Genomic DNA, 27246 nt, shown 5'->3' with positions numbered 1-27246 from the left:
GCATCAGGGTCTTTTCCAATGAGTCAACTCTTCACATCAGGTGGCCAAAGTACAGGAGTTTCAGCTTCAGCATCAGTCCTTCCAATGAATATTCAGGACTGATTTCCTTTAGGATGAACTAGTTGGATCTCCTTGCAGTCCAAGGAACTCTCAAGAGTCTTCTCCAACACCACAGCTCAAAAGCATCAATTCTTCGGCTCTCAGCTTTCTTCACAGTCCAACTCTCACATCCATACATGACTCCCGGAAAAACCATAGCCTTGACTAGACTGACCATTGTTGACAAAGTAATATTTCTGCTTTTCAATATGCTGTCTAGGTTGGTCATGACTTTTCTTCCAAGGAGTAAGCGTCTTTTAATTTCATGGCTGCAATCACAAAGCAAAATAGAGACACAGAAATAGAGAACAAGTGTACGGATACCAAGGGGGAAAGGAAGGGAGTAGTATATTGGGAGGTTGGGATTGACGTATATGCACTGTTGGTACTGTGTGTGCTAAGTCGCTCAGTCGTGTCTGACTCTTTGTGACCCTGTGGAACTGTAGCCCTCCAGACTCTTCTATCCATGGGATTCTCTAGGCAAGAATACTGGAGTGGGTTGTCGTTTCCTCCTCCAGGGGATCTTCCCAACCCAGGGGTCAAACCCGCATCTCTTATGTCTCCTGCATTGGCAGGCAGGTTCTTTACCACTAACACCACCTGGGAAGCCCATCCCATTTCACCCATTTTACAGCACAGGAAGCTACTCTGTACTCTGCGGTGACTTAAGTGGGAAGGAAATCCAAAAAAAGAGGATATATGTATATATATGGGCTTCCCAGGTGGCGCTAGTGGTAAAGAACCCGCCTGCCAACACAGGAGACATAAGAGATGCGGGTTCGATCCCTGGGCTGGGAAGATCCCCTGGAGAAGGGCACGGCAACCCACTCCAGGATTCTTGCCTGGAGAACCCCATGGACAGAGGAGCCTGGTGGTCTACAGTCCATGGGGTCGCAAAGAGTCGGACACGACTGAAGCGACCTAACGTGCACATGTATCCATGTAGCTGATTCACTTTGCTGTACGGTAAAAACTAACACAGCATTGTAAAGCAGCTATAAGCCAATAAAAATGGAAAAACAAGCAAACAAACCACAAATGTAGGCTCTAAAGGGCTCAAAAAACAAAAACAAAGAAACAAACCAAAACACCACACTGTGGAAGCTGCTTTCTAACAATCAGTCCCACACAGGTTCGCATCCACTTGCTGCTTCTCCCCCTCCTCTCCTGGTTTCTCCTCTTCCCACCCCTCCTCCCCTCTCCTCTCCCAGACCCTCCTCCATCTACACAATCTTCGACACATAAGCAGACCACAGAAGGGGAATTTTATATCTCACTGCAACAGTTACTTAGATTCCCGAGAAATGGAAGTTTTCTAGTGAAAGCAACACTGAAACTCACTTATTGTCAAATATCATCACAGAATTTGCAATGATTTTTTAAAAAACTGTATTAGTGACCTGAACATACACGTGACAAAGTGACTTTATATCATTTTATAATACTGAATTGAATTGGGGCAAGCATTCTTGATGTTGGTCCCCTCTTGTCAACCAAGCTACAGAGAGAGGTTGGTGGAGGGAAGGCAAGACTGGGCTTGTGGCTCGAGGCTCTCTGGACACTCACCCTGGAGGACACATTCTTGAGTTTCTCCTTCCACCCAGGAATGCTTTTCTTGACTGTAAGTTAAACTTCTCTGACTGTATCTGCCTGGCCCTGAAAGGTTTGGCACTCTGTTACTTGAAAGGAAACGCTTATTATTATTATTACTGTTCTCAGATTGGTCCCCATGGAAGAGAAATAATGGTTCCTGAGCCAAGTGTTAATTCAACTGAGAGGGAGAAAATTCAAGTGGCAGAAGGGAGAGACCTTGTTCTTGCCAAGGGTATGGGTGGTGGCTACGAAGAATAAGATGTTGCAATGCTTACCTCACAGATTAAAGTATAATCCTTTCCTTTAATTTCCCAAACTCCACTCTGAGCTGCCATTAGTATAATCTTAGCTAATCTATCCAATGGATCTTGTTCTGCATTTTATACCTTTGGCAGTAGATTTGTGGTTAAGTGAACGTCAAAGACATGCTCATCCCCAGCAGCCATGATACTTAGAGAAGAGGTGGGATGCATACACACAGGGTTATCTCTAGTTCTCTTTGACGAAAATGTTATTTGAAAGACAGCTCAATACAGGCCCAGGTAGTTTCATGCCTGACACCTAAAAGTCCATTCTGCATGGGAAATAGGAGACACAGGAAAATTAAAAATCCACTGCTCTGTGCTCCCAAGAAACTAATGAATAGGTGGGGAAGGCAAGATCTGAACAAGAGAAAAATCAGATAGCAATATAATCAGGGCAGACCATTGAGAAAGCCAGCAAAGTGAAAAGTGACCCAGAGCCATAAGTTCAGAAATGGGAGAAAAGACCATAACATTAAAAAGAAAATAAAAATTATGACAATATTAGCAGTTTTAAGATCTGGACAGTTGCCCTCCAGGCTCCTCCATCCATAGGATTTCCCAGGCAAGAATACTGCAGTGAGTTACCATTTCCTTCTCCAGGGGATCTTGCCAACCCAGAATCAAACCTACATCTCCCGCATTTTAGGCAGACTGTTTACCATCTGAGCCACCAGGGAATCCCCCAGTCATGTAGCTCTCCCCTGTTTAAAAAGAACACAGGATCATGATAAAGGGCCATAACGACTGAGTGTACTGTTGCTCTGGTTGTGAAACCCAAGCTTTAACATTCGTCCACTGAGCTGTTCTAGATTTTGGGGACCCAATATATTGTTTTACTGCTGCTATTGATCATGCAAACAGCTAAATTCACTACCTGATCCATCTTAATTGCAAGCCAATATCACAGGAAGACAAGAGACACTTTTTTTTTTCATTTGAGCACATTCCTTGTTTCTATGTCATTAAAAGAAGAAGAAGAAATTTGCCCTGTGTCTTTTTTTAGTGACAGAAAGTAAAATAGGCAGTCTCCATGTGTCAGTTCAAGGTCACAGCACCTTATGGTTCCTGTGAGGGCAGGTCATGCTCCAGTGCTGGCATTGGAGGAGGGGGGCATTCATCCTTACAGCTGTGATAGTATCAACCCTGCCAGCTGCTCCCAGGATTAGAACTCAGGCTTCAAATGCGGCAGGTTCCTGCCCTACTCTCCTCACCCAGACCATCCCCTAAGTCTCCTGTGGTTTAGAGATAATGAATGAATGTGTTCACTTTTAAGACTAGGACATCAAACCTGAAACATGACTGATTGCCCTTATGAAGCAGAAGGGGGCTTCCCAGGTGGCACTACTGGTAAACAAACATGCCTGCCAATGCAGGAGACAAAAGAGACACAGGTTCAATCCCTGGGTCTGGAAGATCCCCTGGAGGAAGGCAACCCACTCCAGTATCCTTGCTGGGAAAATGCTATGGACGAAGGAGCCTGACTGTCTACAGTCCATAGGGTTGTACAGAGTCAGACACGACTGAAGTGACTTAGTATGCAAACGTACATGCATAAAGCAGAAATCTGGCCTAAACCAGGCCTATCCAGAGATAAACGCGTGAGTTACAATAGCTGAAAAACATATATAGTTGGTGATGAATGATAACATATTAGGATGTTTTCAAATAACTTAAAGACCTTTCACTGGTGGAAGACTGACTACCTTAGCTATTTATTGGATCCAATTGAAAGTAGAAACTACTCTTGAAAAAAAGAAAAAAAGCATCTGTCTCTTGTCCAAAACCATGGAAACCAGCTCCTTCTCCAAACAATGAGCCTGCTTCCAGCCAAGGCAGCGAGAGATTCTCATTTCTCATGATTTTCTTCCAAATCCCAAACAGCAAATGCCTTTGAAATGCACAAAAGAGCAAGAAGCCTACTGAATTGGCAATTATTCCCGTTCCTCTTTAGTAAAGGAAGGGAAAGATCTGTGGAAAGACAAGAGGGCCTTAGGACAAGTTAACCCTCCCCATACAGCACTGCTCAGAGCTGCAGAGGGAGAGTGTTTTTGCATTTTCGAGGCCAAGGTATGTTTTCTTTTCAGCAGAGGCTTTGTTCCAGGGGGAAACCAAAATGTACTCGTTCCAAAATGAACCCCATAGAAACCACACTGCTTTTCAGCCTGGTTATAGTCAGCACATAGTTTGCCAGTTATAAACCACCCTCCCCCTCATTCTCCAGCCCAGAGAGTCCTCAGTCTCCTTCCCAAACACGTTCTTGCAGCAAATAGCGATAGCTCATATAAGCTGGAATTTTAGATATGCACCAAAATGCAGGTCATGTTATCAGAGTCATCCTATGAGGCCCCATCTGTTCACCCAGTGGCTGACCCAAACAAAACTATGAGACAGTTGAGGCCTGATGCTGGTGGAGTCTGACCACCTCTCTACCTCCTCATGCCTGTGCCCGCAGGCTCAATGCAACATCCTCTTTGATCAGGACTCTTTGTCTGTGTAGGAGAGCTGGCTGATACGCATCTGTTCAGGGTGTTAGCAGCCCAGACTGGTTTGTCTCCCCCTAAGGAATTCTCTGCTCCATGGGTTAGATTGCCCCCTGATTCCCAAAAGATCCTGCACTTCTGCTCTCTTGGCACCCTCCCCCTTCCCCAGCCCGTGTCATCCACGAGACTGGGAGTTCTGCTCCACCGATGGCTGGATCCCTAGTCCCAGTAAACATTTCCCAAATACTGTTGAAAAAATGATGCTCACAGAGACCCATGCTAACTCTTCAGCCATTCAAAATGAATGTCTACCTGTGAGATTTCAGTGAAAGAAGTTATCTCAATGAGAGGTGTTTTGAGCAGAGACATCTTGCAAAAACTCATCAAATAAGATACTATTATTTACTTACCAGGCATTCCCCATGCAAAATCTGTAACCTTTGTAGTATCCTGGAGTGCTTTGAGAATATGATTAAATCTATATACCCTCTAGGGCATCTCTGGTGGTTCTTTGGTTAAGGTAAAGTATCCACCCGCCAATGCAGGAGACACAGGTTCTATCCCTGGTCCAGGAAGGTCCCATGGAGGAGGAAATGGCAACCCACTTCAGTATTCTTGCCAAGAAAATCCCATGGACAGAGGAGCCTGGTGGGCCACAGTCCATGGGGTTGCAAAGAGTCAGACATGACTTAGCAACTGGACAACAACAACACAAAAATATGCCCTCTAGCCAGAAAAAAATTGTGTGAGAGCACACACACACAGGGATATATGCAGTCTCATCTGCAATGTCAGGAGATTAAAGGAGCCACTGAATTACATTCCCGTATCCGAAACTAAGGACCTCTGCTCCATCTTCATTGGGTACTTCTCTCCATTTCCACATTAGACTCCTCCTCCCTAAGGGCAGGAGGAAGTCACGGCTGGCCCTGTGTCTGCCTTGCCTTTAGTGGAAGCTCAATAAGTGGTCAGTGATAAAATGCACACGTGCTAAAGAAGGGTGACCCCCGACCTATAGTTCCTCTCGTCCAGACCTGCCCCCAAAGAAATGGAGCATTGCTGAAAACTAGTACAGCCACTATGGAGAAGAGTGTGGAGATTCCTTAAAAAACTGGAAATAGAACTGCCATATGACCCAGCAATCCCGCTGCTGGGCATACACACCGAGGAAGCCAGAACTGAAAGAGACACGTGTACCCCAATGTTCATTACAGCACTGTTTATAATAACAAGGACATGGAAGCAGCCTAGACGCCCATCAGCAGATGAATGGATAAGGAAGCTGTGGTACATATACACAGTGGAATATTACTCAGCCATTAAAAAGATTTCATTTGAGTCAGTTCTAATGAGATGGATGAAACTGGAGCCTATTATACAGAGTGAAGTAAGCCAGAAAGAAAAACACCAATACAGTATATTAACGCATATATATGGAATTTAGAAAGATGGTAATGATAACCCTGTATGTGAGACAGAAGAGTGATACAGATGTACTGAACAGTCTTTTGGACTCTGTGGGAGAGGGCGAGGGCGGGATGACATGGGAGAATGACACTGAAACATGTAAATTATCATATGTGAAATGAATTGCCAGTCTGGGTTCGATGCATGATACAGGATGCTTGGGTCTGGTGCACTGGGATGACCCAGAGGGATGGGATGGGGAGGGAGGTGGGAGGGGGGTTCAGGATGGGGAACACATGTGTACCCATGGCGATTCAAGTCAATGTATGGCAAAACCAGTACAATGTTGTAAAGTAAAATAAATAATTTTTAAAACATAATTAAAAAAAAAAAAAAGAAATGGAGCATTGCTGCAACTTGCAGAGTGGGGAGTCAGGGTCCTGCTGACCTTTATGCAGAGTCGGTGACCCGGGGCCCCAGCCCCAGGCCAGTTTGACCTCTGCTCTGCTCTCCTCTGTGGTGAGGTGGAAGGTGACAAAACTGCTTCAGGGGATGATTTTAAAACTTATGGGCAAAGGGAACTTCCCTGATGGTCCAGTGGTTAAGAATTGGTCCTGAAATGCAGGGAAAGCCCGTTAAACCCCTGGTCAGGGAATTAAGATCTCACATGCATGGAGCAACTAAGCCTGTGTGCCACAACTAGAGGGTCCATGTGCCATAACGGAAAGATCTCGCAAGACACACCAGAGATCCCACGCACCGCAACTAAGACCTGCTGCAGCCAAGTAAACAAACAAATAAGCACGACCCCAAGGACCATGGCCCACCAGGCTCCTCTGCCCAAGAGATTCTCCAGGTAAGAATACTGGACACTGCATCCCCCTTCTCCAGGGGATCTTCCCGACCCATGGACTGAACGCGTGTGTCTTGTGTCTCTTGCAGTGGCGGGCAGATTCTTTACCAGCCAAGCCAGTGAGGAAGCCAAAACCAGGTTTATTTCTTTTTTTTTTAATGTAGGAGGGTGCTTTTTGGTTGCCACAAGTATTAGAGATGTCAATCAGTGTTTATCGGGAAGGACTCCAGACATTTCGCAACGTGCAATCCTATATAGTAAGAATTGTTCAAAGTCCCCCATGACCTCCGCGCGTGCCATCAGATACTCATGTAGGTGGAAACAGGGTTTGTTTCTTTTTATAATTTTTAAAATTTTATGATCTTCGATGTCAGCTCTGGGTTACAGACTGCAAAGTAATCTTTTACATCATTTGAATGCACGCTGAATTTTCCAAGAATGAGGCCACCACGTAAGTCAATGTAAGATTGCACATTGTTTGGTGTGGGGCTTCACCAAGCTCATTCACCTTTCTGAAAAATCTCAGTAGCAGTATCTACACCTCGGATGAGATTCGAGTCACCAGTATAACACACCGGGATGCATGTGAGAGCTATCTCATTCATGGCAATTCTACACAGACCTACAAGCTCTACCTCAACATATCTGCGAGCATAGCTGTGCCCAAGCATTTACACATTTAAATGCATCTTCTTTTCTTAAATTATTTGATATTTATTCTTTATATAGTAGTAATGGCATATATTTATTTTTAAAAAAATATGTTTATAGGTAAGTTTTATTATCTAGATATTTAATTCCAAGAGAGAGAAAGGAATATAACAAAAAAGGGGATAACTGAGAGTGAACTATGGCATTGTCATTTATGTTGAAATTCTTTCAGGATGCCCAAATGCAGGTAACAGTTGTGTGCTAAATTTGGCTTTAAAAAATAACACAAAAACAATTTTTTCATATAAGAATAAGCCCAGAGACAGGTAGTTCCAATGTCGGTTTAGTGACTGAAAAAGATGGAAAACAACCCAGCTGATGTCTGCTACCTTCAGTGTGCGGACATTTGTCCTTGGGCTTGTCCCGTCAAGGATGCAAGAGGACTGAGGCCACTCAGGTTGTTTCCAAAAACAAGAAGCACTAGTTTTTCCTTGAATGGCTTTTTTTATCAAAGAGGAAGATATTTACAGGAAGCTCCGGGTAAGACTTCCTTTCTGACTGACTTCACCAAGATTTAATTAGAGGCCCATGGGGATTCATTTAGATTGTCCAATTATAATTAATTAATTAATTGAAAAAAAGGATATATGCAATTACACAAAACTCATTGCATATTTGGATATTTTTTATCTAAGAGCATCCATCCCAAAGAATAATTAAGCAGCTTCACTGTAAGTTTATTTTAAACCAAATTTCACACCTAGTGGTGATCTGAAATGGAGAAAAATCTGCATAATTGAATTGAAATTTTGTATTGTAACTTTCAAATTCAGTCTAGAGACCTAACAGGCTATATTACTTGAATACTGAGATTGTGACATTTTTGAAAAAATGCAGAGCTAGAGCAAAAAGGAATCATTATAGACTAAAGATTCAGTAAGATAACAAGAGAACAATCTGTCCTGTTTCAATCCCATTGATGAGAGTCTGATCTAGTACACAGTCAGGCACTAGAGTCACAAATAGAGAAAGGGGGATGCTGTTATCTCCAACTGCTACCTGGCAAGTATTTAAATGCTCTTCTGGGATGTTCATCATCATTAACTATTAGGAAAATGCTAATCAAAACCCAGTGGGATATCATCTCATGCCTATTTGATTGGCTATAATCAAAAAGCCAAGAAATCACAAGAATATGGACCAAAGGAACCTTCGTACACTGTTGATGGGAATGTAAATTGGTGCAACCACTATGGGAAACAGTATGGGGATTCCTCAAAAAATTAAGAATAGAAACAACTGTACACTTCAGCTATCCCATTTCTGGGTGTTTATCCAGAGACTAAAAAAAATTAATTTGAAGAGATATTAATATATGCAGTCCTAATTTCATCACAGTGATATGTATAGTAGCAAAGATTTGGGAACAACCTAGGGTTTCCCTGGTGGCCCAGTGGTAAAGAATCTGCCTGCAGTGCAGATCTGGGTTCAGTCCCTGGGTACGGAAGATCCCCTGGAGGAGGGAACGGCAACCCACTCCAGTACTTTTGCCTAGAGAATCCCAAGGACAGAGGAGCCTGGCCAGCTGCAGTCCGTAGGGTCAGCCCACCAGACTCTTCAGTCCAGAGTCAGACACGACTGAAGCGACTAAGCAGCAGCAGGAAACAACATATGTGCCCACAGTGGCTGAATGGTTAAAGAAGATGTGTGTACACACACACACACACACACACACACAGAGGAACGCTACCTAGCCACGAAAAGGCGAAATCTTGTCATTTGTGACAATGTCGATGGACCTTGAGGGTATCATGCAACGTGAAATAAGTCAGATGGGGAAAGACAAATACCATATGATTTAACTCATATGTGTAATATAATATTTGCAGGGCAGCAATGGAGATGCAGACGCAGAGAACAGACTTGTGGACAGAGTGTGGGAAGGAGAAAGTGGGGCAAATTGAGCGAGTAGCATGGAAGCATGCACGTTACCATACGTAACATAGATAGTCAGTGGAAACTGGCTGTGTGACGCAGGGAGCTCATCCTAGTGCTCTGGACAACCTAGAGGGGGGGGTGGGGTGGGAGATGGGAAGGAGGTTCAGGACAGAGGGGACATATGTATACCTGTGGCTGATTCGTGATGATGTATGACAAAAACCATCACAGTATTGTAAAGCAATTCTCCTCCAATAAAAAAAAATTTTTAAACCTAATAAGCAAATAAAAAGCAAAATAAATGAACACACCAAGCCAAACAAAAATAAACACATAGATACAAAAAAAAACAGTGATGATTACTAGAGAGGAAGGGGTAGGGTCGAGAGGAAGCAAAATGGGGATCACCTATAGAGTGATGGATGGAAGCTAAGTTGTTGATGGTAAACACACTCTAGAGTATATAGGAGTAGAAACACAATGCTGTACACGTGAAACTTACATAAGATTATAGATAAATGTTACCACAATAAAAATAAATTTTTAAAAATATAAAATAAATGCACTTTTGGTGCTGTGCAATGCAGCCAAAGTTCAACCAGTGGTGATCATGTGTCTGGACTTATCATTCTCAAAGATGTCCTGGTTTGGGTGACAAATGATAAATGGTCACCTTACTAACTGATTTAAAATTTCTAGATTATAAACATGCGCTCATTCTAAATCCCTGAATTTAGGGATTTAGCTTTAGGGCTGGTGAAGGACAAGCTAAGAGAAGCAGAAAGTTGTAGGATTGGGTAGTTGGAGCAGAAGAGGGTTGGGCAAGAAAAAAAAAAGAGTAGACAATTTAAAAAACAAATCTCTCAATAGAAAAAAAAGAATCCAGAAGCCATTCCTCCAGGTATTCTCCTCCTTGGCTGGGAGGACTGGTGCGGAAGGAAAATCTCACAAGGGCCCAATGAATGGATGGTTTGTCTCCCTTCAAAGAGACTTAAGCTGGTCACAAGTAGCCCGAATAGCAGTCCTGTTTCTCAGGGAGCCTTTCGGGGCCCCGAGTGTTACAAGCCCTTCATAGAGCGATGGATTTTAAAGGTGAGTTGAAACTATTTTAAGATCCCTCTAGGGCAGCAGATGGACAGAATGACAGATGGCTACTATGGTGTAGCTGTTTTCATTCCTGGCCCAACTATGCACATAGCAGTGTGGGTTCATAGCTAGTGTGGTCTGTGCTCTCTGCAAACAAAATGCATTCTATGAAATATGCAAAGAAGGGAGGGTAGGGAGCCAGTCTAAATAAAATAGTTCTTCTAAATAAAATACAGAAATATTCACTAGGCCATAATGAGACTAGGCCAGCTGATGTGGAACTCTGAGATCCAACAGAGAGAGGGAAGTGATAGATAGTGATAGTGGAACTGTCATTTCAGGAGTTTCATTCAACATATCAAAACTGAGACCTCTTTGGATTGGATCAATCAATTCTTTGGTCAACATAATAATAAATGTTAATGTAGGTCAATAGTTAAGCATTCCAGTTCTGGATCAGATTGCCTAAGTTCAAACCCCAGCTTCACCAATTACCAGTATCTTGAGGCATGCTTCTTGGCCTCTTTGCATCTCAGTCTCCACATCTATCAAAACAGATAACTATATTATCAACCTCATAAGGTTGTTGAGAAGAGTTGATGAGTGAAATGCTTAGAATAGTGCCTGGCACATAGTGGTGCTTATTAATCTCAGTTGTGGCCTATTGACACCATTAAAAAGTATAATTGCAAGGTTTCATTGTAATCTTTTAAATGTATAACTTGCTATGCTCAGCTTGATGAGCCAGGGCAAATTGTTTGTTTGTTTGTTTTTTCAGAGATAATATCAGAGTGATATTTTGATAAATGTCCTATCTTCCTTCCCTTAAGCAGGCTGGGAAGAGAAGCTTTGTGAACCAACAAAGCTGTCACAAAACATCATTACAGGGTGATACAGCTCTATGGGGCTTCTGTGCTGCCCTCATTACAAAACATGAAAGTCATGAGAAATTGACAGAAATTAGAGAGAGTTTTTCCAAAAGCTGGGGAGTTAGGACTGGACTGTTTTCATTCCACAAATGTCATCTAAGCATTTACCTGAGCACAGCATAGAACTCTTCAGTGCTACAAGCACGTATATAATGCTAAAAGAGTTCACCATTCACTCATTTATTCCACAAATTTGTGGTGGTTAATGTTATGGTGGGCTTCCTGTTAGCTCTGACAGTAAGGAATCTGCCTACAATGCAAGAAACCCGGCTTCGATCTCTGGGCAGGAAAATCCCATGAGGGAGACCATGGCAACCCACTCCAACACTCTTGCCTGGAGAATCCCATGGACAGAGGAGCCCGGTGAGCTACAGTCCAAAAGGTTGCACAGAGTCAGACATGACTGAGACGACATATGCACGCACACACATATATTAATATTATACACCAAAAACTGTTCTAGGGGCTGGGGATAGAATAACAAATACAACAGGGTCCTAAGCTCAGAATATGGGGACACTGACCAATAACAATCCTCTGATGTGGGTTAGACAAGCAATAGGAGGTGGGAGCTTGGGGCGCCCAGAGAAAGGGTGCCAAACTCACCTCTTGACACTTGAGAAGTCAATCCTGGGCACAGACAGGGACTGCATGTGGAAGAGTTTCAAAGTGGATAACTCCTGACTTTATATCAGATTGGGACCAATAGGAAAAGCTCAGTCAATTTAAGATGAGCAGTCAGGGGAGAGGGGGTCTTGGGCAAGCAGGTCAGATGTAGAATATACCAGCTGTATGCTCAAAATCCAGTGATGTTGGAGTTACTGCTGTCTTTTGACAGATGAGGAGCTCTTAGTGGTAGAGTTGGGTGAAGTAGGTGGGAGTGGCTCCAACCCTTGACTTTTCCACTGCCCAAGTGGGGCTCAGTTTCAGAAAGACTAATGGAACTCAGCCAGGACATTGTGGAAGAAAACCAAGAGCATATGGTTACATTCAGAGCAATAGTCATCTGCTTCAAATTAGATTGCATTAGGAAGCTGACATTGCTAGGTGTCCTTAGGTATGATCAAGCTGGATGAAGATTCAGGCAAATCAATTCATGGCCTGATAAACTCATAGATAAGTGTTCATTCACTCTGGGGAATAGAACTGCCCAGTCAATCAGACTCCTTGTGACCTTTCTGCACCTGAACTGCCCATATGGCCCCAGGACTTAAGCAAATGAGCTTTTAACGTTCTTAAAAATTTGTCTTCCCTAATGCAGACCATCCTAGTTCCTTCTCTCCCAATCCAAGTCTCCTCTCTTTCATCTCTCTAGGTTCCTTGATTGCTTTTGCTCTCCCATTTCTAGGACCTCCATCCTGGGTCAGTTAGAGTTTACGTTCAACTCCAAGGAACAGCAAACTTGACTGACCAATGCTTCACCAAATCAGGAGGTTTCATTTTTCTTACTGCCAGCTGCCAGAGCTGGTGGAGAGGTTAAGATTTGGGGGGTAAGGCTGAGATTGCTGCCAATTGTTGCTGTAACCTTGTTATCATAACCATATTCTAAGCAGAAAGAACAAGGCACCAATGAGGAATGGGCAAGATCTGTGTTTGAAAAGCAAAACTTGTCTAGACATCTCCAACAGACTTCTCCTAGGTCTCACTGGTCAAAGCTGAGTTTCAGCCCACCCCAGCCAAGAAGGAGGTTGGAAAGTGCAGTTTTTTTTAACTGAGCACATAGTCACCTCACACAAATCAGTAAGGAAGACCTTCATGGACAAGAACATCACGCCAAGACAGCTATACAAAGACCCCTAACAAGATCACAAGTGAGTGCCATCCTGTGAAAGTACAAGCTGCCTCATAGAATACTGGAGTTTCCCTTCCACTTACTGGTCATGTCACAATGTCTTCCACATGCCAGGTGCTGTGCAAGACTCAGGGCAGAAGTGATGAGGAACTTATGGTCTGGCCTTGGGGAGGTGCACACAAACACGTGAAATGACCATCTGCCTGGGGTCTGATTTACAGTGTGATGGTTTGGGACTCCATAGATGTGTTCAGTCCGTCATCTGAGATGGCTCCATGATGACACAGAGCAACTAAGTCCATGTGCCACAACTGGAGAGCCTGTGATCTGGAGCCCGAGAGCCGCAGCGCCTGAAGCCCCAGCACCCTGGAGCCCATGCTCTACAATGGGAGAAGCCACCGCAATGAGAAATCCATGCACTGCAATTAGAGAGTAGCCCTCACTCACCACAGCTACAGAAAGCCGGCGAGAAAAACACGAAGACTCAGCATAGCCATACATAAATAAATAGAATTTTTAAAAAATAAATTAACAAAGAGCTTGCAGTATGTTTTAGGAAGCTGAAAAATGTCAGTGGTCCCCTTGATTACCACTTCATCAAGAATGGAAAACAAAGCATTTATGGAAAACACGAGGATGGTGGAATATTTATAAAACAAAGGGTCAGAACTCACAAACAGTGTCTGAGCACATCATGGATCATCCTTCAACCGCTATCTGTGGGTCTCCGTCGCTGGAATGTTTGTAGGGAAGGTCCAGTGCTTTTCCAAACTCTGCACTTTCACCTTGGTGGCAGGCTTTCATGGGGTGAACTAATGTTACGTGGTCTGTGCCATGATCTCTTTGCCTTTTTCAGAGCTACTGAAAACTGTTACTCATTCCAGTCGGGATGGTTTTTCACTGCTTCTTAGTCTGGGAGGCCATGTGCAATGTTCATTGGTGTTTTCTGGTTATACATTTACTCGGAAGTGGAAAAACTTTCAAGAAAGTTGTACTCACATGCACAGACCCAGACTCCTGACATGGCCAGTGACATTGTCACCAGCGGCCCTGGAAGTGGGTCCAGGCTGGGAGGTTGCCCTGCCATGCTGACAAGAGTTCCTCCCTCTCCCTCCAAGGCTGCTTGGTCAATCTACACCTGGCCACCAGTAAGATACCATCAAGCCTTCACCAGGTAATTTAAATGGTATGGCCCTTAAATGTTTTGTGTGTGTGTGTGTGTGTGTGTGTGTGTGTGTTGTGTGTACCTATGTGTGTCTATTTGAAGTTTTTACTTTTAAAATATTTTATTCTAAAAAGGAAGCTTGTCCGCCTACCTGCTAAATCACTTCAGTCCTGTCTGACTCTTTGCAACCCTCTGGACAAGAGCCCGCCAACTCCTCTGTCCATGGGATTCTCCATGGAGTGGGTTGCCATGCCCTCCTCCAGGGTATCTTCTCCACCCGGGGACTGAACCCTTGTCTCCTGCATTGCAGGCAGATGCTTTACTGCTGAGCCACCAAGGAAACCGGAAAAGGAAGCATAGGGTATGATATTTCCACAGGGATAAACAGTGCATAGGGACCCAAAGGAGGGACATTCAGTTTGAGGGAGTCAAGTTAGGTTCCTTAGAGAACGTGACATCCCAGCTGACACTTAAGGGATTTTGAACTCCTTGTCTTGGACTCTTGCGCAAACCTATCTCTGCAGCCCCATCCTAGACACTGCAGCTGAGCCTTCTTGATGGAGAAGGTTCTTCCTGGGAGAATGCCAACATCACAGGTCACAAACCTTCTCTCAGAACAGGTTTATTCCACTTTGTGTTGATTGCTTCAGCCTTAAATTCAGAAGGTGACTTCCAGCGCCTTCCCACGGCCGGGGCTTCCTGTGCAGACAGGAATAATGAGATGCTCCACGTCTCCACCCAACATGCTAGGATTTTTTTCCTTCGATATGGGAACGGCCTCAACTCATTATCTAGATTTCCAAGACAGCCTTTAAATATCATTTTTGTGAGTTTTAATCCAAAACATTTGAGCACAGTATTCTGTTTGGCTTATCAACCATGGTTTAAAAGTAGACTTTGGTGTTTTTATTGTTTTCGACTGTGTTAACTTTGGAAGGACTCGGGGTTGGTTTCTTTGCATATTATCCTGAGTATGTCAAAAGGCTTTCATATAGACCTGAGCTACGTTCTAAGAAGTGACTGAAAAGCAAACGCAGTCCTGGTGCCAACACTCACACTACCACTCTAGCCAGAAACCAAGGCCCTGACATGGCCTTGCCCCAGCCCAGGAACAGAAGAGGGATGTTAAGATAGGAGGGGTTCTGAGAAGGTCCCCTGGAAGCATTAGCAGAACCAGAAGACTAGGCTCTGACCACAGCAAGCAGGCTGTGGGGTTCCACCACGTCTTCAGAATTGCAAAGAGTAAGAGGATTCTTCAAGGATCTCCTAAGCCCCCATTTCACATCCTTGCTAATGAATTCCCTTGGAATCCTTAGCTAAGGATTCCTTTGCTAACGAATCCCTCCCCTCGGCCTCTCCATGTTTGCAACCAGCAGCCCCAGTCCTGGGCCCATTTTCTAGCCAATTGTCTTCCTAAGAAGCTAATGAAAAGAGATGATTATGGTCATCACCAAAGAGCCTTGGGTCCCCTGGTGTCCCTTCTTATTGATGTGTTGGTGTGGTCCTATGGCTCACTGGTTATGTTCTAGTTTAAAATTTCTTACTTTGACCTTTAACCTGAAAGACTGAAAAATTACAGTATTATCCAAATGTTAGGCTACTCCATCCTAAAGGAAATCAGTCCTGAATATTCATTGGAAGGACTGATGCTAAAGCTGAAACTCCAATGCTTTGGCCACCTGATGCAAAGAACTGACTCATTGGAAAAGACCCTGATGCTGGGAAAGATTGAAGGTGGGAGGAGAAGGGGAATGACAGAGGATGAGATGGTTGGATGGCATCACTGACTCAATGGACATGAGTTTGGGTGGACTCCGGGAGTCGGTGATGGACAGGGAGGCCTGGAATGCTACAGTCCATGGGATCACAAAGAGTCAGACACAACTGAACTGAACTGAACTGAGGCTACTCAAGTGATCATTTTCAAGGAGCTAGAAGGATTTTGAACTGAAAATGTTGACCCCTTCAAGAAACAAATTGCTTCCTTGAAAGGGAGGGTGCTTAATGTGCCCTGGGTCTCTAGATTAATATCCTTCTCCTGGAGGGCGCCGTTAGTTTCGTGACAGCTGCTGACTCTCGCTGGTCACCCTCCCAGCCTCTGGATTCAGGCTGTTCCTGGACTAGTCTGGGGCCTCCCTGCAAGCAGTCCCACTTGCCAGTGGTTCAGGAGGTGAGTTCTGAGTCGGTTCGTAGCTGCCCTTTGTTTAAAGGAGCTTGAGTAAAGCCCTAACACCTTTCTTGTTCTCCCTTCTCCTCACTCCCTAGGTTCTGCCAAGAACACAAGCAAACTGTGATGTGGGAAAGTGAAAGTGAAAGGCACACAGTTGTGTCCGAGTCTTTGTGACCCCATGGACAATACAGTTCTCTAGGCCAGAATACTGGTGTGGGTAGCCTTTCCCTTCTCCAGGAGATCTTCCCAACCCAGGGATCAAACCCAGGATTCCCACATTGCAGGCAGATTCTTTACCAACTGAGCTATGAGGGAAGTGTGACATTATTGCAAACCCATGATGTAGCAAGCTCTTTGCGAAGCATTCTAGACACCGTTTCTCTTCAAAGCCTCAGAAAAGCCTAGGAAACAGACCCTATTATAATTCCTATTTGGGAGATGAGGAAACAGGTTCAGAAAAGGTAACAAATTACATGACTTGGAAAGGCCAGGCTGGTTCCAAAACCTTTAATCTTTCTAGTCACATCTGAATCCTGAAAGTTCCAAATTGTCCTAAATTCCTGCGATACTCCCATTGTGGGTGAGCAGGGGTGGAGAGGGGAAGACAGAAAAGTCGCCATATTCTAGGGCTCCTGAGATAAGCCCAGGACACCAGGGTCTGTGCTACTGAAAGGAATTTTCCTGAGGCCTGTTATTGGCCCAGACAAGTATCACTAGTGGTTACACAACAGTTATGGTCCTTCCAGGGGATTAGTAGCCATATGACAATAGTGAGGGAATCCCTGAGCTACTTTAGATATTCGATAAGAACCGAGAGAAATCATATCTTGGTCTGCACTAAGGTCAGATACGATGAGAATGCTGAGCTACTTTGCTCCTGGCAGAAATCACAGCGACTCCAGGTGTCTGCTCAATTGTCTCTTCCTCATCAGAACGGTCACTGGTAGTTCTCTCTCTTTCTCTCTGTCTCTCTCCCTGTTTCTCTCTTTTCCCAAATGACTTCTATTTAATCACTGGAAGCAAATGAAATGGAGCATTCACAACAGACAAAAGAACACATCATTGCTTTTTGCAAAGGGCCCTGGGGCAGAGAGGGTCTTCAGTCTGTCCCTTAACTGATCCCCTACAAGCAAAGATGCCCACAGTGGCTCTCGTGGTCTGTCTCAAGAAAGGGGAGCTGGAATCTGCCCGTCCTCTGGGCTTGGTTCTCCAGGCCCTCACTCACTCCAGACCAGCATTGGAAGGGCCCCGGGACTTCTCTGGTCACGACCTGGGGCAACGTCATCAACCTGCAGAACAGGACTGCTGTGTCCACAGCGGTCTTTCTAACTTCTGAACCAATGGCTACCAAATTGTGCCATGTCCTCGGGGGCAGCTGTCCCACCAGGTCTCACAGCTGTCCCGGGGAGGTTGGCCCTAAGGGAGGTAGGCAGGGGGCTGTCTCTACTACACCTGTTTACAAAAATGATGTAGAGAAGAAGACAAAATAGAAAGGGAAGACTGAGGGCATTAAGCCTTTGAAAAGGAGGGTCGATGAAATCTAAGCTCTTCCAACACGTTTGTTTTTTATTGGAGGGGGGAGTCTGTGCTGGGTGTTCACTGCTGCCCGTGGGCTTGCGGCAAGCTCTTGTTGGGGCTCAGTCTTCATTGCTGTGCACAGGCTTCCCATTACAGTGACTTCTCTTATTGCAGAGCATGGGCTGTAGGGTTCGAGGGCTTCAGTGGTTGAGGCTTCTGGGCTCTAGAGCTCGGCTCAATAGTTGTGGCACATGGGCTGCTTGGCAGCATGTGGGATCTTCCCAGATCAGGGATCGAATCCATGTTGCCTGCTTTGGCAGATGGACTCTTTACCACTGACCCACCAGGGAAGACCTCCAGCAGAGTTTGGGGGGGTGGGTTCCATGACTTACCAAACTTGTTTCTGCCCAGTTTCAAACCAGGGACCTTTTGCATGTTAGGTGAGCATGATGAGGGCTCCCCTGGTGGCTCAGATGGTAAAGAATCTGCCTGCGATGCAGGAGACCCAGGTTTGATCCCTGGGTCAGGAAGATCCCCTGGTGAAGGGAATGGCTACCCACTCCAGTATTCTTGCCTGAAGAATTCCGTGGACAAAGGCAGGCTACAGTCCATAGGGTCACAAAGAGTCAAACACGACTGAGCAACTAACATGTATGGGCATATTTTCACAATCGATTTTACTTTCAAATAAAATTTATGATATAACTTACTATGACAAAGATATGTGACATCCCTAACTGAGGTCCACTGAACCACTAAAAAAAACTACTAAAAATAACCTAACAAAAGAAAAAAGGTAGCCTATACCTACTTATAAAAATTTAATTTAATAAGTGGTTTTGATATGACCCAGCAATCCTCCTCTTAGGTTTATATACCCAAGAGCCATTCACACATAGATCTGCCAAAAAGGCATATACAAGGATGTTCTAAGCAGCTTTATTCATAACAACTCCAAACTGGAAACAACCCACATGTCCAGAGAATGGATAAGTAAACTGTGCTATATCCAGTCTTTCTCCTGCTCCCCCTGACCCCTCAGCCAATATGAGAAAACAGTCATCTGCAGCCCTGAAGACAGTAACAGTCCACATTGGAATCCACATGGGAAACAGCCAGGCTGGCACCCTGATCTCTGACTTCTGGCCTCCAGAACTCAGCCCTGTTTTGTAAGATGACGCACAGGGGCCCAAGACCAAATGCTGGGGCAGCTGAATGGTACAGCTAGAAAGGAACAAGAGTTGGTCTCTAAGCGCTTCCTTCTGAGGAGAGGGTGGCTGGAACAGATGAGATCTCGTAACTTGCAGGCCTATCAGCAGGGCTCCCTCTGACCTGATGCCCGAGGTGAATGGATTCCTATGTGCTCTTCCCCACTTGGGGTCTCTGCTCCCTGTACCAGCGGTGAATTCCCCCTAGCCTTCCCCTGGAAGCCTTCCCCAAGGCCAAAAAAGAACAGAGGTAAGCTCAGCACTTTCTACATTTTCTTTAGTTAAAATACCTATGATCCTGTATGATAACCATTTATCCCTTAATCATTGCTCTTATGTATACTATAAACACACTAAAGAAAATAAATGTTTCTTACAAAAAGAAAAAGATTGTGCTATATCCATATAATGGGATACAATTCAGCAAGAAAGGCTACAAACCACTCCCAACAACACAGATGAATTTCACAGACATTATGCTGAACAACAGACACAAAAGAGTGTGTATTGTATGACATTCAAGGACAGGTGCCCAGAATGGTTTCTCCAGGTGGAGAACCAAAGGTTGACTGGAAGAAGGACAAGGAACTTTCGAGATGCTTGTCCTAGACACATGCTAAGTCTTGATCTGAGTGATGGTGACAAAGGTGTACACATATTTAAACATGGAGCAGCACACTTCAGATTGGTACATTTTATGCTCTTCACTGTTTGTATATCTCAATAAAAAAGAAAAGTAGATTTTGCATCCATTTAGTGCCTAGGAAAATTCCCCTAGTGACCTAAGTTTCCCTTATGTTAAAAAAAGAGAAGTTGTACCAGGAAAGGCCAGGACCCCCTGGGAGAGAAGCAGAGATTGAACATCACATCAGGGTCAGCTGGGAAAGCCACTGGGCAAAATCAACAGATGCTTCCTCTGTGGACCTGGCCCCTCCTGAAGTCTCAACAAGGGGCTCAGTCCACCCTTTCTGCTTTCCACCTTCACATTTTCCTCTGTGCAGCTTGTGACAGGATGAATTGTATCTCCAAAATTCATACATCGTAACCAATGGATTTGGAGATAGTCTTTAAAGAGATAGTCAAGGTTAAATGAGGTTGCTGAAGTAGGCTTTGATTCAACTTGACTGATGTTCTCCCTCCCCTCTCTCCCCAACTGCACTGAGAGGCAAGCTTAGTCCCCTGACCAGGGATTGAACCCGTGCCCCCTGCACTGGAAGTCAGGAGGCTTAACCACTGGACCACCAGGGAAGTCCCCTAACTGGTGTTCTTATAAGAGGAGATTAGGACACAGATACACAGGACAGAGCGTGTGAAGACTCAGGGAGAAGACGGCCTACAGTGTAAGCCAAGGAGAGAGAGAGACCTTAGAAGAAATTAACCCTGCCAACACCTTGATCTCAGCCATCTAGTCTACAGACTGTAAGAAAATGAAATTTCTGTTACTTAAGGTACCCAATCAGTGGTGCTTTGTTCCGGCAGCCAAGCAAACAACTAGACATTTTTCCCCTGGTTGAGACAACTCACATCCCTCCTCTTAACTTCCTGCCAGCTATGGTAGCTTCACCTCAGCAGCCTTAACTGTATTCCTAACCTGTGTCCAGACCTCAGTGCCAAAGGGTGCTTGGCATTCTGGACCCAGGACACACTCCAAGGACACACCATGGTCGACAAACCCTGGAAGCTCAAGCCCCAATTTCTGAGAGAGGAAAAAAGAAAATGTAGAGAGAGGGATGGAGTCTAACAACTCACAGTAACTCATGCAACATCTCAATCTTCTTAGCTTCAAGCTTTTCCCCAAAGGAAGTGACTGCTTTGTCCAATTTGGACATTTTTTCTTTAAATAGAGAAGTGGGAGACAGAGCAGATGAGGTCCAGAGCATCAAGGAGCTGTGTTTCTAAAATCTTTTAATGTTTAAAATTTTATTGTATTTAAGTCTCAAAAAACCATGTGGCTTTTTAATTTATTTTGGTTGTTTGTTTTGTTTTATGTCAGCATTGTTAAAACCATGAGAGACAAATGTGTACTTGCAGGAAGATAGGGTAGATACAATCTATTCCTTTTGTTAATACAACTAGAAAGCCCGGATGTCTCATATAAAAAACCATGAAAGATGGAAGAAGAGGATGATCAGCTCAAGACCTGGGGATATAAAGAATGATACAGTGGTGAGTTCCTGGGTTTTCTTTTTGCTTCATATATCCCAGACGTGAGCTGAACAAGCAGGCAACTGGGACATACCAAGGGGCACAGATAAGAGAAAGTCCCAAGTGAAGGCAGTCTTCTCCATGCCCTCTCTATTATCCCTCTATGCTTTTCCCGTGCCCACTCTATAACCTCAGTATGCCCTCTCTAATCGCTCATGTCCTCTCTATCTTCTATGACCCCTCTATACCCTTTCTACGACCTCTCTATGCTCTCTTGATGCCCTCTCTATGATTTCTCTATGCCTTCTCCATGACCTCTGTATACCTTCTCTATGCCCTTTCATGCCCTCTCTATGATCTCTCATGCCCTCTCTATGTCCTCTATATGTCCTCTCTATCTTCTATGACCTCTCTATTCCCCTTCTACGACCTCTCTATGCCCTTTCATGCCCTCTCTATGATCTCTCATGCCCTCTCTATGGCCTCTATATGTCCTCTCTATCTTCTATGACCTCTCTATTCCCCTTCTACGACCTCTCTATGCCCTTTCATGCCCTCTCTATGATCTCTCATGCCCTCTCTATGTCCTCTATATGTCCTCTCTATCTTCTATGACCTCTCTATTCCCCTTCTACAACCTCTCTATGCCCACTCCATGCCCTCTCTACGCCCTCTCTGGCCAACAAAACTAGGACAGAACCTCTTGGAATGGCAAGTTATTTTAGATAATAGCTGTTCTACTCCAGTCAAACACCACAGAAAAAAACTGTGGCCTTCCTCATGCCAGAAAAAGCCAAATAAGGAACCTAGACTTTCACCTTTACAGTCTTTAAAGAGGTACCCCTCCCCTATCTACTCCCCTATCCTGCATGGGGGTGATGTCAGAGAAACTGAGTCGGGAGCAGGGACTTCACCCCACTGGTGGTAGTAACACCTCAGCAACAGTAGAACACACACTTAACACACGTGCCTACAGAACAGGTATAATGGACAATATTGGAGCCATGGTGGAATCAAATTAGAAACTATCAACACAAAATTTCTTCCCTGTGGCTCAGCTGGTAAAGAATCCACCTGAAAATCTCCAAACACTTGGAAATTAAATAGTGGATTACTATGTTTTCTCAGGGGATTGGCCTTTTAACGATTATATAATCCCTTTCGTCTGTCTCTGGTAATTTTCCTTGCTTTGAAGTCTCCTTTATCTGATATTAATATAACCACTCCTACTTTCCTTTGAGTAATGTTTGCATGATATATCTTTTTTCCATCTTTCTGCTTCCAACCTACTTATATAGTTACCTCTGAAGTGAATTTCTTATAGATAGCGTATATTTGGATCATATTTTTTAGTTTACTCTGCCAATCTCTGTCTTTTAATTGGTGTATTTAGACCATTACAAGCACTGAATATTTTTCACATATGACTGGGAACAGGGCAAGAATGTCCACACCCACTACTCTAATTCAACATAGTGCTATGATTTCTAGCTGTGCAGTAGACAAGATTTTTAAGGAAATAAAAGAAAAACACATCAGAAAGGGAGAAACAAAACTGTCCCGTTTTGTAGATGGTATGATTTTCTACACAGGAAATCCCAAGTACATACCTCAAAGCCCCTAGAATTAGTGATCTAGGTAGATCACAGGATATAAAATAAGCATACAGAAACCAATTGACACTGAAGTTAAAAATATGCTACCATTGATACTTGCTTAAAAAATGAAATGCTTGAGTGTAAATCTAGCAAACTGAGAGCTGTATGCTGAAAACATAATGCTGATGAGAGACATCTTATGGGTAAGAAGACTCAAATAGCAAAGATATCAATTCTTCCCAAATTGATATACAGGTTTAATACAATTGATATTAAAATCCCAGCAAGAGTTTTTGTAGGTACAGCCAAAATATTATTCCAAAATGTATATGAAGTAGGATAGTTTTAAAAAATTTAAGAAGAGTAAAGTGAAAAAAAATGTCTGTCTATATGATTCTAAGACTTATTATGAAATATATAGTACTACATAATAAGTAATCAAAACTGGATGGTGCTGACAGAGGAAAAGATACATACATCAATGGGATAGAATAGAGAACCCAGAAATAGACTTACAGAAATATGCTCAGCTGACTTTTGACAATGATGCAAAAACAATTCAGTGGAATAAAGGTAGCCATTTTTAACAAATGTGCTAAAGCACATCCATCCATAGGCAAAAAAAAAAAAAAAAAGAAAATGTATCTAAACCTTGGTCTCACAACCTTATACAAAGAATAACTCAAAATTGACCACAGACTCAAATGTAAAAGTATAAAACTTGTAGGAAAAAAATAAGAGAAAATATTTGCAATTTAGAGCTAGGCAAAGACCTCTTAGATGACATCAAAAGCACAATCTATAAAAGAAAAATGGATGAATTTGGACTTTGTCAAAATTTAAAACTTTTGCATTACAAAAGACTCTGTTAAGAGAATGAAAAGAGAAGACACAGACAGTGAGAAAATATTTGAAAACCATATATCCAACCAAGGACTAGTATCTAGAGTATATAAAGTACTCTCAAAATTCAACAGTTTAAAAAAAAATTGATTAGAAAATGAGCAAAAGACATGAAGAGATATTTCACAAAGAGATATAAAGATGACAGATAAGCACATAAGAAGATGTTCCACATATTTAGCCACTGGGCAAATAAAAATTAAAACCACCATGAGCTATCGCATCTATCAGGATGCCAAGGATGCAGATATATTGGTGAGAATGCTGTTGGGAATATAAAACAGTATAGCCATTTTGAAAAACAGTTTGTCAGTTTCTTTAAAAAAATAAACCTGTAGCTACCATATGACTCAGCAACTGCACTCCTGGGCATTTGTCCCAGAGAAATGAAACTTATGTTCACATAAAAAACCTGGCCACAAACTTTTATAGCAGCTTTATTCATAATAGCCTCAAACTGGAAACAACCTAGATGTCCCTTAGTGAGCAAATTGTTGAACAAACTCTGGTACCTTCTTCCCATGGACTACTTCTTCCATAATAAAAAAAGAACTAACCTTAATATACACAGCAACCTAGATGAATCATTAAAGAATTAAGCTGAGTGATAAAAGACAATCCTATATTTCATATATATATAACATTGGGGCTTCTAAGTGGCGCTAGTGGTAAAGAACTTGCCTGCCAACGCAGGAGACAGAGAGTTGTGGGTTTGATCCTTGGGTCAGGAGGATCTCCTGGAAGAGGGCATGGCAACCAAGTCCAACATGGACAGCGGAGCCTGGTGGGCTACAGTCCATGGGGTTGCAAAGGTTCAGACATGACTGAAGCAACTTTGCATGCACTCATATATAACATAACTGAAATGACAAAAGTGTAGAATGGAAAACAGAGTAATGGTTTACAATGGCTCAGGAGGAAGGGTAGTGAATTTGGATAGGAAACATCAACCCAAGGGATTCTTGTGATGATGGAACTACTCTATACCTTGACCGTGCCAGTATCAATGTCCTGGTTGTGATACTCTTAGTGTAGTTTCATAGAGTGTTACCACTGGGGGAAACTGGGTGCAAGGTACACGGGATCTCTCTGTATTGTTTCTTTCTTTCTTTTCTTTTTGGCCACACTGTGCTAGGGGATGGGGAGGCATGTGGGATTGGTCTTAGTTTCCTGACCAGGGATCAATCCTTGCACTGGGAGCCTGGAGTCTTAATCACTAGACCACCAGGGAAGGCCCTCTGTATTGTTTCTTACAACTACATGTGATTCTGCAGTTAATGCAAAACAAAAAACTTAATTTAAAAAAATGAGAAAGAAAAAAGTCAGTACAAGGAAAATAATTCTCAATATAGACTCTGGTTCAGCTTACTATTTATGATCCTGCTGTATTTTATGACCATGGCCTTTCTAAGAGTTTAGTTTGTACTGATTCAATATGGAAAGGAAAGGGATAAAACATCAACATAAGGAATAAGACATCAGCAGAGGGAATCTGTTTGGCTAATGTAAACTTGCTGCTCACCAGCAGCTGACCCTTCAATGAGAAATGGAGTGTAACTCTTGGTGGTACTCAAAGTCTATCCAGATGAGGTCCTCCCAGCTGTGCTGGCTTCTCTGTGTAAACATTCAATGAAGGAGAAGCTGACAAGGGTCCTGTCTTTGTGAGCCCTGTGCTTCTGATTCCCAGAAAGAAGGGGAGTGTGGCATGAACAGATTTCAAGATTTGAAAAGACTCCTTTAGTCAAACATCAGGTCCACCTTTGCTTCTTTTCTTATTTCATTGTTGCTTTTTTAAACGATGGAAGAAGATCATCTTTGATTTCTGCCTAGCTTCATGGCACACAGATGGGGTGGAGATGAGCACACATGCAGAATGCCTCCTTCTTTCTGCCCAGAGGTGGAGGAAGTGCACCTAGCGTGGGGCATCAGAAGGACATGACACTGGGAAGGACACAGGGGGTGACTGGCAAGTGACAGTCCACAGCCCCTACTTCTGTGATGCTGGTTCCAATTATGGAGATGCTGCCTTCTCACCCTGCAAGGCTGGGCATGACCTACCTCTTTCCCGTTCCTACCTTTCACACTGCCAAGAGGGAAAAAGGTGGACCAGAAAGTGAAAGTGTTAGTTGCTCAGTCGTGTCTAACTCTTTTGTGACCCGATGGACTGTAGCCCACCAGGCTCCTCTGTTCTTGGGGATTCTCCAGGCAAGAATACTGGAGTGGATTGCCATTCCTTTCTCCAAAATGGCAGAGATTTTGCTATCAGCACCCAGCATCTGACTCCTGACCTCTAGCTTCAGTGCAGGGTACCTGAAACCAGGCATGGATAAGTCACACATAATGCCTCTTAAATGTTTCCCCAAACTGCATGCCCCAGACATGGAGGAGAGGAAATACAAACCCCTAGGGGATCCTAGGCGGCAGCCTGAGACAATCCACCATACACTAAAAATTTCCTTGAGGTTTCATGTTTGCATAAAACTCCATACCATACCTGTTTTTATCATTGTAAAAAAATGATGTGTTGAATTACTCACCATCCAACAACCTGAACTTTCAGAGACATGGTCATACTCAACTCTCAGCTTTGGATGCAGATGCCGTGTTGTGCATCTGCTGAGGGTCTGCACTCAGGAACCAGACTGCCTGGAGGCAAGTCCAGCCTCCGCCTCTGGCAAACTGGATGACCTTGGGCAAGTCCCTCATCTTTCTGTGTCTCAGTTCCCTTGTTTATATTATGGGAATTATAGCAATACCTACTTCACGGCTTGTTGAGAAGATTAAGAGTTAATGTGCATTGGGACCTCCCTGGGGGTCTAGTGGTTAAGACTCCATGCTTCCAATGCAGAGGGCATGAGTCCATTCCATCCCTGGCTGGGGAACGAAGATCTCACACTCCACGTGGCAAAAAAAGAGAAAAAACTAATAAGCTAATTAAAATATCTAGAAAGAAAAGAGTTAATATGCATCAAACACTTGGGTGTGTGTGTGTGTGTGTGTGTGTGTGTGTGCTGGTTGCTCAGTTGTGTCTGCAACCCCAGGGAACTAGACTGCCAGGCTCCTCTGTCCATGGAATTCTCCAGGCAAGAATACTGGATTGGGTTGCCATTCCCTTCTCCAGGGGATCTTCCCAACCCAGGGATCAAACTCAAGTCTCCTGTATTGCAGGCAGATTCTTAAGCATCTGAGCCAGCAGGGAAGCTTGGTACACGTGCTCAATAAACATTAGATGGTTATCCTTACAAGTTACTCTCTGGCATTTCACATCAGCTCACAGATCCCACTTGAAAAGCAGTTTATAGCACAGCAGAGATAAAAGGTAAAAAACTGCAAGGTAAAAACTACAAGGTGAAAAACCTGAAAAATTATTCCTACTTCAGGATAGTGAGTTTAGACACAAAGCAAT

This window comes from Odocoileus virginianus, chromosome 34, assembly GCF_023699985.2.
Source record: "Odocoileus virginianus isolate 20LAN1187 ecotype Illinois chromosome 34, Ovbor_1.2, whole genome shotgun sequence".
NCBI lineage: Eukaryota > Metazoa > Chordata > Mammalia > Artiodactyla > Cervidae > Odocoileus > Odocoileus virginianus.
Note: the sequence above shows the minus strand (reverse complement) of the source record.